Genomic DNA, 13367 nt, shown 5'->3' with positions numbered 1-13367 from the left:
AATGGTTTTTTTAATTTTTTTTGGTTATTGTTGGTTTCTTAATTAAGTGGTGTCTATTGAAAAGGGGCAATGAGGGTGAGTTCATGCTTTGGTGGTGAATGGACAATCGGATCTGTTATTGAAGATGTTGATAAAGGTGATAATGGGTTTTGAGGGTAAGTTTCAATGGTGAATGGTGGTGGTGGTTGGACGTAGGGACTAAGTTGGTGAGATGCTCAATTTTGGGCAGTGTGAAGATGGTGAGCTATACTGATGAAGGTTTGGAGAAGATGATGATCATGAACAAAGCTTGAAAGGGAGGAAAAGTGTTCCTGAGAGAGTGAGTTGGGAGAGAAAATAAAGTAAATATGAAAAAAAAAGGAAAAATGATTTTAAAAAACATGTTTAATTACATGGCACTAATGTGTATGACATGTTAGCATTTAACGGCACAATTTGTGCCATGTGAGACTTTCATAACACCTTTAATGTCAGGTAGTGGCACAATGATTAGAATATTACAAATTAATAATGTTAGTGACCAAAACATAAAGTTTAGTGACCAAAATGTAATTTAAACCGTACATAAGTGACTATTTTTGTAGGTTATCCTTTAATTTTTCATTTTAGCAATTTGTTTTTATTTGACATTTGTTAGCTCAATCGATCAACCGAAATAACCAAGAGGGGGTGAATTGGACCTTTAAAATTTTTGTGGAAGTAAGGATAAGAAAATGAGACAATGCGCACAATGATTTTACCCCAATTGCCTACTCCACTACTTTAGCTTTCTACCACCAAAGATTTTCCCAAAATCACTAATTTGATGAACTTTTGAGGACAAAGTTTAAAACAAATAAAGAAACAATCCTCACAATATTAGAATGTTTGCAAATGAAGCGCACACCCAATAAAAACACTTGAGCTAGGAAAATACAATGAAAGTTCATAGGTGTTTACAAGAGAAAGATAAAAAATTTAAGCACAAAAGGTTGGTAATAGATTTCTTGATGTTTCTTGATAGCTTTTAATCTTTTGTAATCTCTCTTGTTGTTTTAGAAGCTTTGGAAGCTGATATTTATAGCCTCTCATTGATTTCCAACCGTTGGGGTTGTTTAAAAATGAATTGAGTCGATGGAGGTGTAAAAATCAGAGTATTAATGACTTCTATAACAAAAGGTATCAATACATTTGAAGGGATATCTATACTTTGGGCATTTAATGCCTAAATTAAGTGGCTGTTAAGCCTATAGTATCAATACAATAGGGAATATATCGATACTTGCTATGAAGTACCGGTACCTTAGGGAGGGTATCGATACTTGGGAAATTTTTTTTTTAATTTTCAAAACATCGAACTGTAAAATGATATCGATACAAGGATAAGGTATCGATACTTTGTTAAGGGTATCGATACTTTTGGTTTTTGCTCAATTTTTCTGAACTTCGAAGCTCAAATTTGTATCGATATCAGAAAAGGGTATCGATACTTGGGCCAAGATGTCGATACCATATAGAAGGTATCAATACTTTGATCCTTGTGAGCAGTTTTACACTTGATAAAAATTTTTGAAAAAATTGTTTATCATTTTGAACAAGTTGATAGATTTTACATTTTCTAAGTGTTTGAAAGATAGATTTAAAAGTTTATCTCTTAGAAATTTTTTGAAACAAATTGTCACTTGAAATTTATCAAGTTTTATTCAAAAACAAGTATTATTCAAAAATGTTATATTTGTTATAACAAAATATTTATCAAATAAAGCTTAGTTTAACAACATTTTATTTTAAATTATGTACATAGTATATCACATGTAATTTAATGATTAATTTAACAATTTTAGCAATTAAAGGATCTAATTGAAAAAAAATCGATAGCTTAGGAATGAAATTAAAATGTTTTGAAGTTTAGGATGATGTAAAAACGTAGTAAGTTGCATGACGGAATTTTAAAATTTATCATGCATGCAAGATCAACTCATATAGTTAAGAATAATTGAGCATCAATAATCTAGTACTTGAATGTGCTTTGATTCGCTTTCACAAGTTAGAGAAGTTGATTTGCAATTGAACTCGAATTGTCCACAATGAATTGAAGCCCTTTACGAAAACAATCATATATCAAGCTACAAGCATTGAAATTAGTTGATTCAAAAATCATTTTGGAGAGAACTCAAAGCTCTTCAGTTTAGTCACAATAATCATCAAAGCATCTTGAAAAGTCCAATTGAAGTTGACCCTATAGAATCCTATGAGATTGGTTTTGAATTAACCTTTGCTTTTGACCGTTTGGATATTCTCCACTATTCTCTAACTCACAAATCACATGATTTAGGCATTATTCCAAACACAAAAACAAGTATTAAATTATAACTATGTAAAGAAAAGCGATTTTAAACAAACTCTCTTTTAGCCGAACGAGTGAATTGACAACTAAGAATTTTAAGTTTTCATCAATTTAAGGATTCTCATCAGTCATCAATCTTTTTCTCTTCGGCGGTTATAAAATATTTACGGAGAACTTATTTGAGTTCTAGTTATTTGGAGTTACCAATAAAATAAAGAGTATTAGGTTGAATATACCTTGTAGACGGTAAACATAGTCCTACAAGGACTCTTTGTTGAGCCACCTTTCTTGCTTGTGCTGGCCCACCTGATTGACCCCAATTGAGTCACTTTAAGGCTCACATGTATTTTGGATTCTTAATTAACTTTGGTTAGTTTCCCAATTAATTAATTTACAAAAGGCATAAATCTTGATAGATTCATGCTAACTTCATCGTATTGAAATGCATGTATAACTTTATTCAATTTGTAACACCCCTAACCCATATTTGTCACCGTAATAGGGTTACGGAGAACTACCATAAATATATAACTTAAATAATTCATTTCCAACATTTCATAATTATTGCAATATCCAATCAAAGCATGCATGACGTCCCTAGTTCGAGCCCTCGAAGCCTTAGAAACACTTTAAAAACGATTCGGGACTGAATTGAAAACATTTAGAACTTCATGGAAAAAGATAGAAAAAATTCACACGGCTGATACACTCGCTCGTGTCTCAGGCCGTGTAACATTCAAAAAAACAACCTTTAAAACTTACAGGGAACACACAGTCATGTCGCACGGCTATGTGTCACACACGGCTGAGACACACGCCCCTGTCTTAGGCCGTGTGGATAAGAAATAGGTCAAATTTATGTCATTTCTTTCACCCAATTCAAGCACAAACCTACAAGCTATTTGCACATTCAATCAAACCTTAAAACATACATAAAACATGCATAATAAGACCAATTCAAAAGGTCATTTATCCATATAACCAATATGCCAAAAAGGCACCTCCAACTCAATGTAACAAACATACCTAAACATGTGCATTTTTATCCATTTATCAACTAACTTGTTTCCATACCAAAACATATCACAATTGACACATACCAACCTTACCATATTAGATTTGTACCATATCAAAATAACTTTACCATTTGGGCCACTTCTCACATGCATCAAAACCATTTAAATGACACCAATCTATCCATTACCAAATAGTACCAACAACTAACATATAAACGTACCATATATCAATCATGCACATCTATTCAAAACCTTTCCAAGCATACCACAACTTGACCAAGTTATGGTCAATTCATTACCTACCATTTTAGCCATTTAACATGTTTTGACACATTGTCAACATAACACACATCAACAAGGCATCAAAAGTATCAAGTTTTCATCAATCAAAATGACATATACATGCCAAACTCATCAACTATTATAAACCACAAGTCCACCTATACATGCCACTATAATCTTAACCAAGATATCAAAATCTAACGATATAATCGTTGGATAGTGTGATAGATCTCCGACAAGCTTCCAACCCGATCGAGCTTCTGATAATCTGTAAAGTAAGGGAAAAACAACTACGTAAGCAATAAATGCTTAGTAAGCTCGTATAAACTTTAAACATAACATTTCATTTCATCAATGAACTTTATAGATTAAATATAAACCTATACCAATGCCCCAAGATTTTTCAACTACATAACCATCAACTTCTAAATGAGTAAGTCTATCAACATCATATATATATTTTTCATTCCTAACTTAATAGGATTTTATAAACATTATACACCATCATTAACATTTTCATAGAACTATGAATTACTTCATTTACTTACTTTCCATTCCACTCGGTGAGCATAAACTTAAATAACAACATCAACTCACTAATTAGTATATTTATTCACATCATAGGTAAGTTCATCCATAACATACGTAATTTCTCATATATAAGTACATCATTCAATTCATCAATCCCTTTTTCGTCATATCACATTTCAATAATGAACTTACTGTTTCATTACCTTTTCTTACCCGTTTCGTTTGTATAATACCATATATAAGCATAAACATCAATCATAATCTCAAGCTTGACATAAGCCTAATCACCATCATCAATACACAAGTTAGTGCATTCAAGTATACAACTTATTTGGAGTCAATCACATCATAAACCATTTTATAAGAAAATTCACCTTTTGAATCATACCAGCTTTTCATGAACATAAGTATATTCCCATTTTTGTCATTTACCATTTCATTGCATATCATTAATATTAAACATGATATAATGTAACCATAAGCTTAGCATAAACCTAAGCACCATCCACAATCTCAACTATTGAATTCATTTATGTTCAGATCAATATTCTATAAATAACAAATCTTTCAAAATTCATTAAACGGATTATGTAAAACTCTAACTCTTATTACGGAGCATTACCGGACTTTTTCGATCAATTACGTACATTACACAATCAACTAACATGCACATCACAAATTAATCACATTGTCCCTTTCATGAGCCCTTAAGGCCCAAATACGTGTTAGAACAAATTAGGACTAATTCGAACACTCAAGGAAAATTTTCGTGAAATTTTCAAATTTTTTCCTAAAAACAGGGCACACACGTCCGTGTGAATCTGAGACATGCCTATGTGGTCATGGGACACACTCGTGTCTCAAACCGTGTCCTATCCCATGTAACTCTCTAACTTGGGTCACACGGCCGGCCACAAGCCCATGTGTTAGGCCGTGTGCCTCACACGGCTGTGACACACGCCCGTGTCTCTACCTGTGTGTAAATTCCTAAATATTCTATTTTGAAAATTTTAAGTAGTGGGGAACACACGGCCAAGTCACACGCCTATGTATTAGTCGTGTATCTCACACGGTCCAGTCACACGCTCGTGTGTCTAGCCATGTGGATTTAATATGAGCCGTAAACATCAAGGTTACCATTCCCAGCAATTTTACACATCAAACAACTCAAAAACCATTTATTCAACCAATTTAAAACTCAGTTAAACACTATCTAAACATGTCAAAGTAGACATTCTAAGCACGTAATCAATGTACCTTCATATGCACTTTATCTAATTTATTCAAACAAGTATGTGCAATTTTTTACTAAATAATCTTCTTGAAACCAATTATCATTTTACCTATATGTTCACACACAACCACTATGTTTTTAGACACCTCTTATGCATATTCAACTACTATTTTATCTCTCACCATTCAATCACATCAATATTATAAGGCAATCAAGCAAATACCACAATACCAATACAAGCAAAATATATGACTAATTTCAACAAAACACCTATAGACTAACATTTAGTCAAAATAACCTATACATGCCATTATAACCAGAATTAAGTCATCCATAATTACCAATAGAACCAATGGATAGTGTGATATAGCTCTGATAAGTTTCCAACCCATTCAAGCTTCCGATAATCTATAAGGTAAATAAATAAAACAAACACGTAAGCAATGAATGCCTAGTAAGTTCGCATAATCTTTAATCATACTAATTCTTTTCAAATATAAAATTATATATATCCAAATATTTCCATATTGTTTTTCCCTAGTACTCATAAAACTATATCCATTAATTCACATGGTGAATAAATCCATAGTATCACACACATAAACTTATTACCCAAGCTTTGTAATTTTTATATAACTTTAACTCTTGTACATTTATTCCATATGCATATCATATAGCCATAATCGTAAGTTAGTGCCAAGCCTTTTTTTCGTATTGAACACATAATAAGTCATTCCATAAGAAATTCCATAATTTAAGCCTTACCATTCTTTTATGAGCACTAACTTATTTTCACTTAAATACTTACCATTCCAGTGCTTCAAACAAATAAACATACTACTATTCAATCAATAGCTTGACACTTGCCTAATCATCAAGCAACAACAATAGTTAGCATACTTGCACATCTTACATATAAATTCAATATTGATAAGCTTATTTTCACGACATATTACACTTGGGTTTATTACTCATCACCATATACATAATTTCCTTGTATCAACATATCAAAGTTAATCACATATTTACATGTCACTTTCAATATATCAAGTAAATATTATTACCAAGTATTTCGTATATATACGGTAATAACCATAAGTCTTTCAATATTAATTATATATATCATTCTTAGCACATACAATTCTCATCAATTTACTATCTCAAATAGATTATCATAGTTTAATACACAATTATTTAACAATATCAATGTCCATTTCATGAACTCATGATTCATACATCTCATTTATATAATTCAATTCAATATCTCATTCCAATTCAGATTCAATATCGATTATATTATCAATTCATTTGTTTAGCCCTATTAACCCGACTCGGACTCGGACGAATACACGGATCCAACCAAAACACACTAATGTGGCACCCAGTGCCTCATCGGATAATTCGAAGTAATAGATTGACACCCAGTGTCTCATCGGCCATGCCGAAGTAATTTGATACCCAGTACCTCATCGAATTTATCCGAAGTAACAATTTGACACCCAGTGTCTCATTGACTCGAGGTTGAAGTATCCCTAAACACTTTCAATCATATGGCATGCCAACTATATCCGACTCAACCTGATATAGTTAATAGGGTTTCAATTCACTTTTCAATTTCCACAACTTTCCAATATTCAAATATCACAATTCCACATACATTCAATTCAATAACAATCAATATTCCTTATACCATTATTTTCATGAATTTCGTGTATATTCATTTTGATAACAATTCATAATCATGAATGTACATAAATATCAGACAAGTTTCATACACATGAATTTTCCATATCACTAACCAAGTTTTTTCGACTTGGAGAACGACTTACGGATATGAGTACATCGTCTCTTTGTGCCATAACCCAGTTATGGTAAAATGTCATAGCCCAGCTATGGTCTTACATTTAAACATTGCCATGGTCTAACCATGGTCTTATCCGTCAATTCATCCTTTGCTACAAACGATGGTACTCAAATCCCGCGTTCCATTAAATCTGAACATTTACTTTAATTTCATTATATAATAATATTTCATGTTTTTAACAAATAGTATAGATAAATAAATAATGACAGCCATCAATTCAATATAATTATCAAATTTCAACCATACGAACTTACCTGGGCATATTTGTAGAATTTGTAGAAATTCAGGGACTAGTCTGTTAATTTCTTTTTCCGCTTATCTTCGCTTTCTTGATCTATAATATAAAATTACTCATTCATTAGCATCTAATTTAATTATAATTCACTTTACAATTTATACCCTTCAATTTTCAAAATTACACATTTACCCCAAATTTTTACAATTTTTACAATTTAGTCCCTAATTAATTAACCCATAAATTGAACTAATTTTTCTCAATTAACACTTTATCTAATTACTTTAGGCTACCATACAGCCACTGATATTCAGAATTTGAATACCAAACCCTAATTCTTAACTTTTTACAAATTGGTCCTAAAATCAATATCTATCAAAATTACTTAATAAAATCATCAATTAACAAAATTAAAGCTTCAAATTCATGTTAATTCGTCATAAACATGCAGCACTCATCAATGGTAACTTTCAAAATCACTCATAAAATCAAAAACTAATAAATTAGATAGTTGGACCTAATTGCAAAAGTCTTAAAAATACAAAAATTATAAGAAAAGGGCAAGAAATAAACTCACATGCATAAAAAAATGCAAAACCAGCTTGAGAGCTCTTTCCCATGGCTGTTTGGCCGAAATTATGAAGAAGAATGGCCTAGAGACTTTTAGATTTCAATTTAAAATTTAAAATTTTGCTTTATTTACTATTTTGCCATTAAATTGGCTATATTTTATTATTTTCCTTACTTTTGCGGCCTCATCTCTTTTTTTTTAGGTTTAATTGCTCCTTAAGTCCTCCCTTATTTATTTATCAAGTCATTTAATCACTGTTTCTTTAATTAGAAAGTTTTGCACTTTTTTCAATTTAGTTCTTTTTACTTAATTAACTATCCAAACGTTAAAATTTTCTAACAAAACTTTAATACTAACTTAATGACACTCCGTACGGCTCAATTTATGAAATCGAGGTCTCGATATCTCGTTTTTTAAACTAATTAACCTAATAATTCTTTTAAAACACAAAATTCACTAATTCAAGAATATTTATAAAATTATACTTAACTCATAAATTATAATTAATAGAATTTTTGAACTTGCATTTAGTGATCTCGAATCACTATTTCCGACACCACTAAAAATTAGGCTGTTACAGATTACCTTACCGAGATTTTCCATTCGAAGAATGACTTACGAATAAGAGTACATCATCAACAGAAGCTTATAGAGCTGGTCCACCAGAACACGCTAACAGAAGCTCATACGAGATGAACAGAAGCTTGTGAGAGCTGAACAGAAGCTCATAAGAGCTGATCCACCAAAATCACTCCAAACATAAAGTAAAACACGAGAGTTCGCAACAAAGGTTGAACCCCAATTTACTTGGGTAATATGACAATATCTCCCTCCAATACCATCTCCACTCCAAACCCCCGTCATACACCAAAACACGAATGTACTCAAATCCTGTGTTCAATTCAAACTAAATATCCAATTCAATATTATAATTCAAACAATAATTCATTTCCAACAATAGAATATATATAATATCAATCACCAATTAATACAAATGTTAAATTTAACCGTACGAACTTACCTGGCTAAATTGCAGAAATGTCAAAGTACAGAGGCATTTTGGTAATTTTTCATTCTCCTCGATTTTTCACTCGACCTTGATCTAAATTAATAATTTCATTCAATTTATTAATTCAGACAGTAAAATAATTTATTTTATGAAATTTAGTATTTTTGAAATTTTTACAAAATTACCCTAACATTTTACTTTTATTCAATTTGGATCTTGAGCCTAAAACATGCAAATTACCCATTTTTAATGCAAACCCATGCTAGCCGAATATTCATGGCATTCAATACAGCTCACTTTTGCAATAATTTCACAACAAACCCTTGTATTTTTACTATTTCAACAATTTAGTCCCTAATCGAAAAATTCATCAAAAAATCACTTAATAAAATACTTTTAAATGAAAACTAATATCTCAAATGCATCATTTAACATCTAAAATCACAAGGTTCATCAATGAAAACATTCAAAATCTTTAACAGTTTCAAATTCGAAGATATGGGCTAGCTGAACCTAGTTGCAACGATCTCTAAAACATAAAAATTATTAAAAGCAGGGCTAAAATCACATACCAATTTAGCTTGTGAAGTTACCGAAAATTGAAGGTATAAAAATGGCTTCCTTCCCTTAACCATTCGGTGAAGAAGACCAAAATTAAAAGATAATGATAGCTTTTCTTCTTATTTTATTTAATTTAATTAATCAATTTATCATTTTGCCCTTAGTTAAATAAATAAATAAAACTCCAAATTCATGTCCATATTTGTCCATCACATAAATATATGGCATAATTACCATCAAAGGAAGGTTTAATTTCACAATTTGTCCTTCAATTTAATTAAATTCTAACTAAATAAACTTATTTACAATTTAATCCTCAATTAATTAGGACTAAAGAAAATTAATCCAAAAGCTAGTGGATTCAATCATAACACCACCTCTTGGAAACTTTGACCATGATTTAATTACCATTTAATTCTATTTTTCTTTATTCAATTAACCATTTAATCACTCAAATCAAATAGTGATTAAATTTTACATATTTTATAATTTAGTAATTTTAATTAATTAACTATCGAAACGTTAAAATTTTTCAACGAAAATTTAATACCACACTCTTTAAATATTTATAAAAATATTTACGGTTCAAATTATAGAAATGAGGTCCCGATACCTCATTTTTTAAAACTACTTGACCTTAACGTCATACCACTTAAACTTAATAAATCGCTTATAAAACAAAATCACTATATCAAAAATTTGTTTTTAGTCACAATTAACTCGTAAATATTAAATAATAATATTTATGAACTTACTCGTTGGATTTGGTGGCCCCGAAACCATTATTTTCGACACCACTGAAAAACGGACTGTTACACAATTAATTTTATTCCATTCCAAATAATTAAATAATATAATCTCTTAATTTAACTCCACTTTAGATTCATCATTTAATCTAATTAAATAAATATCCAAAGTGACTAAATTAACCCAGATCAATTTAATCATTAAACTGAAAAAATATATGTTCTTGCAATGAGTAAATCTAGTGACCTATTTTTATTTGTTCACCATTTACAATTCTATATAAGTGTTCATATTAAACACAATCTGTTAAAGAATTGTGTTGAGCTAATGGAGAGACCAATTGCACATATATAATTAGTGCTTAAATCACTTGTAATAAAGTTTTGACTCTTCATCTATTAATCACAAATTATTTAGTCATGAAGTTATTCTACTAAAGTACCATGATTGATCTTCTCATTATATAACATTAAGAAAGCTACAATTTCAAGCTTTAGTCTAATGACTTTGTCATATGTATGTCACTGTCATAGCATATTCATAATCCCTTTAGGTTAAATTTGTTCACTTAATTGAATACATTTTATCTCATAATTACCATTGTATCTTTTGTAATGAAAATGATCATTACTCGTACTAGTAATGAAAATAATCATTACTCGTATTAGTAATAAAATGATCACTACTCGTCAATTAATCTCAAACGAATCAAGGAAAGGTTTTAAAAAAACGGTTAACGAAGAAAGGTATGGATTATTGAGTTGAATTTACAAACATTTACAAATATATCAACTCTATATTTATAGGTCGAGTAACTTGAGTATAGTAAGTAATTAACTGTATAACTAAGTTATATCAATTACTATATCTTAACTTACAGCTTGACAATACATGTGAGTCTCTAACAATGTGTAACGCCCCAAATTTCGTATGCATAATTTGTTAAATTTTGTCATTAGTAAATGTTTGTTTTGGTGGTTAAGTGCTTTAATTCTGTGTTTGAAGTTTTGGGTTTAAGTCACACTTTTTTGGGAAATTTAATTAATTTTTGTTCTTAGGCTTATCTTTGTTCATTGAGCTTAAATATTATTTTCGGTCAATTTATATTAGAATGAACTTGTTGGTTTAATGGTAAGGCTTTAACTTATCTTATAATCCTGACTGTGTTGGTAATGTTTTTGCTAAAGGAGACTTCACCTTGATAAAATAATTAACAAATACACACATATATATACCAGAAAAATAAGAAACTCACCTAATTAGTTTTAACACAATACCTCCCAATATATATCAGACTCGTAAATCTTAGCCCAGTTTTACCTTTTGACTGAATTTGCTGGCTCGGGTTTTGTAAACCTTCAACAATACAATTCAAGTCGGCAAATCCATAAACCGTTACTGAAAGGGTGTTATTGTTGTCTGTTAAGTGGTAAAGGTTTCGATTATTTTTTGAAAGGTTTTAGTTAGTCATTTGTGAACAATGTTCGTTTAAATTCGTAAACCTTTATTGAGTTAAGTTGTGTTAACTATTGGTTTAGGTGTGGAATTATTCGGTTGTGGAATTACATTAGAAATTATTCAGGTGTGTATCAAAAACACGAAAAAATAGTAGTTGGCAAGTTCACTGTTGACGCCACACAGTAGTGTGGTAGGCCGTGTGTGACACACGACCATGTGACAGACCATGTGCTGAATCGTGTGTGATACACGGTATAGGCTATTTAGGTCGTGTGGGTCACACAGGCATGTAGGCCCAAAAATTTGAAATCTTTTCTAGGGCCGTATATGTTGTTTTGATCGACTGTGGACTTTTCGTATGGTCGGTATGAGATTAAATGTGCTGTAAAATATGAAATTTGGCCAACTATTTGCATGAATTCTAATATTTGTTCGTATAACTGAATTGTCACATGTTTATTAAACATTTGTATCTGTTATGCTATGTGGTTATACTAAGAGCATGTATGATATATGCTATATTCTGTATTTGCATTTGGGATGGGGTATATTAATATGTGGAGGAAGTGTTTGTAATAGCGACAGTTCGTTTAATGATTCGGCAGCTCTACTGTAACTATTTTGTAAAGTGTCCTAACGACACTAAGTGGTGTGTAGGGTTGGATGGGTATTTTACAACCATATGGTGTGTTGGGGTGGACGGAGTTGGTGTGTAGCGGATAGGGGTAGGATTGTATGTCTGTATCTGCTCCGTTATAAATCTGGTTGATATGCATTTAAATGTTTTAAGTTAATCGTTATACACTAAAAACTCACTCTCTGTTTGACTGATATTTTCAGTTAATTCTCAAACTTAGGCGGGTCGGTGCAAACGGGAGCGCAGTTAATGTCATAATCTATTTAAATTGATTTATTTAAATTTTGGTATTTTGGTTCTGTAAATTTTTGGACTCTTTGGACTGTTTAGATTTTTAAACTTTAATTCCGTATTTTGCTTTACTACTCAAATGTTTTAGTTGACAAAATTAGCTTCTCTACAAAATTAAAAGCTTTCAAACAACGAATTATGTTTCTCAAATATCCCTTTTTATGGAGTCTTCCGCTAAAAAAAATATAAGTTTTAGAAAATAAAAACAAAACAACGTTTTTAGTAAATAGAACAACAAGAAATGATTTTGAGTAAAACCGAGATTTTGAAAGTTTATGACAATTTTTCGGTTACTCAAAAACCAAAATTTCAATCATATTAAGTAACAACTTTAGATTTGGCCATAATGTTTAGGCTGGGTTTGAGGTGTTACACAATGAAAGTATATCATTTACTCTTTATTTGAGTTATAAATTTTACTATTATAAGTAATGTCATGTTTTGTACAAGTCACGTACCCAACATATCAAATTTCAACCACTACCATGAGAGCTTAGATTTTCAATATATCAAAGTATGAGTTATATATACATGATCTATCACTTACTTAAGATTTAGGTGAGTTGCACGATGAACATCACAAATGAATAAATCTATAAATGTAT

This window comes from Gossypium raimondii, chromosome 10 (genome assembly GCF_025698545.1).
Source record: "Gossypium raimondii isolate GPD5lz chromosome 10, ASM2569854v1, whole genome shotgun sequence".
NCBI lineage: Eukaryota > Viridiplantae > Streptophyta > Magnoliopsida > Malvales > Malvaceae > Gossypium > Gossypium raimondii.
The sequence above is the reverse complement of the archived record's forward strand: the minus strand, read 5'-3'. Positions refer to the sequence as shown.